Consider the following 4,843-nt stretch of genomic DNA (forward strand, 5'->3'; position numbering starts at 1 on the left):
CTAAGTTTCTTTGCAATTCTATGTAGTTTAGATTGCATGTAGAATCATTCAAGCTCGACATGATCAATCTTGCTTGTGGAGTGATTCGAATCTCAAACAAGTGTTTGAGATATTTGATCAACAAGAGTCATTCAAGCTAGACATGATCGATCTTGCTTGTGGAGTGATTCGAATCTCAATCAAGTGTTCTTGCCTTGAGATATTCGATCAACAAGGTAATCCGAATCTTATTCCCCTTGTAGTTGATTCCTTATCTTATCACGAAGCCCAAAGAGGACAATATCTGCTAGCAGTGGATCTGGGTCGTTACAATGCCCAAAGAGGACAATATCTGCTAGCAGTGGATCTGGGTCGTTACAATTAGTGACTACAGCTTACGCCCACTAAGTAATTAACTTTGTTGTCGGCTTGGTTGGATGACCTGTTTTCTATATGGATGACATGCTAGAACCCTTATACATGTCATATGTTATCAGTTATATTATGGTACGTTGACGTTATGATGAATGAACCCCTACGTATAATGTAAACCATGTTAATACGTCCGATCTATGCCTATGAGATGTTAGAAAGCCATGTATGTTAACTGTGAAAGATATGACAAGTACCTATAAGATGTTAGAAAGTCATGTATGTTAACTGTGAAAGATATGGCAAGTAATACGTTTATATATCTCATAGGAATACTATGTCAGGAAAAAAAAAATGGAGGAATGACTTACATTATAAGTATATGTCATGTTTTGATGTTATGGGACCTCCTGCATTTTACTTGTCACATGCATCGGGACACAACCGATTTAAACAATTGACCATAGTTAATGATCATTATGAGTATTATTTGTAAGATTTTATGTTACATTTAGTTAATGATCATTATGAGATTGATGGGCATGAGAGTTGCACCATTTCAATTGACCATAGTTACAAGTGAGCTCAGCCAATTCGTTCTTGCGTGACGTATGCTCGAGCCTCTAGCCTCGATTTTAAGAGAATGTTTTAGAAAACGAGGGCAGAGAGAGATTTTTGAACGCCAGCCGATCCTCCCCCGGCCTAGGTTTTAAGAGAATGTTTTAGAAAATGAGGGTAGAGAGAGATTTTCGAACGCCAGCCAATCCTCCCCCCCCCCCCCCCCCCCCCCNTCTATTCCATGGTATGATATTGTCTACTTTTAGCATAAGTTTTCGTCACTTTACTTTGGGCTTCCCCAGAAGGCCTCATCCCAATGCTTAATTATGACATTAAGATTTCACTTTAGAAAACAAGGCTTGTTAGTTTATCTTTAGGTTTAGCAAAAGGCTATATAATGTCATTCTTTCTGCTGTTGAAATAATCAAGTTTTTTTTAGTGTCACATTGTATGTCTTGAGTAACTTTGGTGTTGTGAGTACATTTGTTTCGCTTTCGGCGCACAACCAGTGGTATTAGAGCCTTATTGTTGTATTTTGGGGTATTGTGAAAGTTTGGGCCTCATCGACCATTAGACGTGCTCACAATCGTGTTTATTCTCTTGAAAATGAATTTTCAAGAATTGTGTTTTGCTTTACATCTAGATTAATTATTGCAAATGGCAGAACCATCACGACGTGGATCGAGAGTATGGAGTTCCAATCTCGAAGTAGAGAAATTTGATGGAACCAATAATTTTGGTGTTTGGCGAGGCGAAGTTAGCGATTTGCTGGTCATGCAAGACCTCGATGTTTCTCTCCAAGAGAAGATGCCTGAAGACATGACAGAAGCAGAATGGACGAAATTAAATCGGCAAGCCTGTGGAATTATTCGATCCTGTCTTGGCAAGGATCAGAAATATCCATTTATGAAGGTTACGGCGAAAGAATTATGGGACAAGCTTGAAACGAAATATATGAAGAAGAGTGTGGAAAATAAACTCTATTTGAAGAAGAAACTCTTCCGTTTTGACTACAAGGAAGGTATCTCAATGGCTGAGCATTTGGATGATTTTAACAAAATCATCACTGATTTGCTCAACCTTGGTGTTAAGATTGATGACGAGGACAAGGCGTTGTTGTTATTAAACTCTTTGCCGGAATCCTACGAGTTTTTAGTAACAACCCTACTACATGGAATCACTAATATTGATTTTGAAGATGTTTCAAATGCCTTAATAAACAATGAGATGCGAAAGAAGGAAAAGGAGACGTATCAAAGCTCTAGCTCAAATGTTCTCACTGCTCATGGAAGAACTTCTACCTGGAAAAGGAACGAATGTGGAGAGTCTCGATTAAAGTCGAGAGGTAGATCTGATAATTGGAGAAAACTTGATAAAAATGAGTGTGCATATTGTCGACAGAAAGGCCATTGGAAAAAAGATTGTTCGATCTTAAAAGAGAAGGGGTCGAAGTCCAATGTGGTTAAAGATGACGACACTGATACAGATGATGCCTTGACAATCTCCCTATCAGCCAGCCAAACCATTGAATGGATTCTTGATTCTGGGTGCTCCTATCATATGTGTCCCAACAAAGAGATGTTTTTGGACTTCAAAAAGTTCAATGGTGGAGTTGTCTATATGGGCAATGATAGTACTTGCAAGATAATGGGAATCGGCTCAGTACAAATCAAGATGTTTGATGGGGTTATACGAAAACTCAAAGATGTGAGGTATGTTCCTGACTTGAAGAAAAACTTGATTTCACTTGGCGTTTTGGATGCGAGTGGTTATCGCATCATTTTGGAAGGAGGGAATTTGAAAGTAGCTCGTGGAGCTTTGGTGGCAATTACAGGAACTAGAAGAGGTAGCATATACTACCTCAACGGAACCACAATAATTGGGCATGCTGCTATGGCAAGTTCGAAAGAACAAGACATATCGAAATTATGGCACATGCGACTCGGGCATGCTGGTGAGAAGGCGCTTCAGACATTGGTGAACCAAGGAGTCCTTAAGGGTGCCACAACTGGAAAAATTGATTTCTGTGAACATTGTATATTTGGTAAACAAAAAAATGTGAAGTTTGGTACAGCTATACACCAAACAAAGGGTATTTTGGATTATGTTCACACCGATGTATGGGGTCCCACAAAGAATGTCTCATTGGGAGGAAAGAGGTGGTTTGTCACCTTTATTGATGACTACTCGAAGAGAGTTTGGATGTATCCCATGAGGCACAAAAACGAGGTTCTCCAAATCTTCCTAGAGTGGAAGAAAATGGTAGAGAATCAGACGGATAGGAAAATCAAAAAGCTGAGATCAGACAACGGGGGAGAATATACTTATGATCCATTCCTTAAAGTATGCCGAGATGAAGGGATCGTTCGACACTTCACTGTTCCTGGTAAGCCACAACAAAATGGAGTTGCTGAGAGAATGAACCAGACATTAATAGAGAAGGTTCGATGCATATTGTCTCAAGCAGGATTGAGTAAGGCATTTTGGGCTGAGGCTCTCAGTTATGCAGTTCACTTGGTGAATCGTTTACCTGTTTCTGGAAACGGTGGGAGAACTCCGCTTGAGGTATGGTCAGGTAGTCCTGTTAGTGATTATGATAAATTGCATGTGTTTGGGTGTCCTGCTTATTATCATGTGATAGACTCAAAGCTGGATCCTAGAGCAAAAAAAGCCAAGTTTATGGGCTTTAGCAAAGGTGTGAAGGGCTATAGATTATGGTGTCCAGAAACAAGTAAGATTGTTAATAGTCGAGATGTGACATTCGATGAGTCTGTAATGTTTTTGCAAAAAGTTGAAAAAAATGACGAGACATTGAAGCAGGTGGAGAAGGTGGTGTTCTCTCCTGATGTGGTTGCTCCTACTGAAGAACCTATTGATCAAGCAGATAATAACTTTGATGTCTTAGAACAGAAAGAGCAAAGCCTTGAGGAGCAAAACCTTGTAGATGAAAGAGTGGAGGAACCTGAGTCAATCGACAAGAATAGACCACGAAGGTAATTCGAAAACCTGCAAGGTTTGATGATACGATAGCATATGCTTTCTCTTTGATTGATGGAGTTCCTAACAGTTACAAAGATGCTATACAGAGCCCGGATAGCTTACACTGGCAAGAGGCTGTGAATCAGGAGATAACATCATTGAAGATAAATCAAACTTGGGATTTGGTTCAACTTCCAAAAGGTAAGAACGAAATTGGTTGTAAATGGGTTTGTGCAAAAAAGGAAGACTCTCCTAGTATACGTTATAAGGCGCGACTTGTGGCTAAAGGCTACGCACAAAAAGAAGGTATTGATTACAATGAAATTTTCTCACCTATGGTAAAACATTCTTCCATTCGAATTTGGTTGGCTAAGGTTGCTCAATTTAATCTTGAGCTTGCACAACTCGATGTAAAAACTGCTTTTTTGCATGGAGATTTTGAAGAAGAAATATATATGGCGCAACCGGTTAGTTTCCGAGTAGTTGGACAGCAACATTTAGTATGCAGATTGAAGAAATCTTTGTATGGGCTGAAGCAATCCCCTCGCCAATGGTATAAAAGGTTTGATCATTTCATGGTAGAACATATGAATACTCATAGTCAATTTGACCATTTTGTATTATCGGTGTCTCGATGATGGATCGTTTATCTATTTGCTCTTATATGTTGATGATATGTTAATTGCTTCAAAGAGACAGGTGGAGATTGATAAGCTCAAAGATCAGCTTTCTAAAACATTTGAAATGAAAGACTTAGGCAATGCAAAGAAAATACTTGGAATGGAGATAGAGCGAGATTGGAAAAAAGGTACAGTCTGGTTGACTCGGTCTCAATATCTACAAAAGGTATTGTCAAGATTTAGTTTGAATAATTCAACCAAATCCGTTAGTACTCCACTTGCTCCTCATTTCAAGCTTAGTGCTTCCATGTGTCCAAGTTCTGATGATGACAAAA

The 4,843-nt window shown here is 39.1% G+C and overlaps 1 protein-coding gene across 1 annotated transcript in view; it reads left to right on the top strand.

The window, feature by feature from the left end:
- The window catches only part of LOC111811616 (myosin-binding protein 1-like), a 48,323-nt gene that overhangs the window by 34,970 nt on the left and 8,510 nt on the right, over positions 1-4,843 (top strand). The gene's annotated exons all lie outside the window — the stretch shown is intronic.

The sequence above is a fragment of the Cucurbita pepo genome, chromosome LG15 (genome assembly GCF_002806865.2).
Source record: "Cucurbita pepo subsp. pepo cultivar mu-cu-16 chromosome LG15, ASM280686v2, whole genome shotgun sequence".
In the NCBI taxonomy this organism is placed as follows: domain Eukaryota; kingdom Viridiplantae; phylum Streptophyta; class Magnoliopsida; order Cucurbitales; family Cucurbitaceae; genus Cucurbita; species Cucurbita pepo.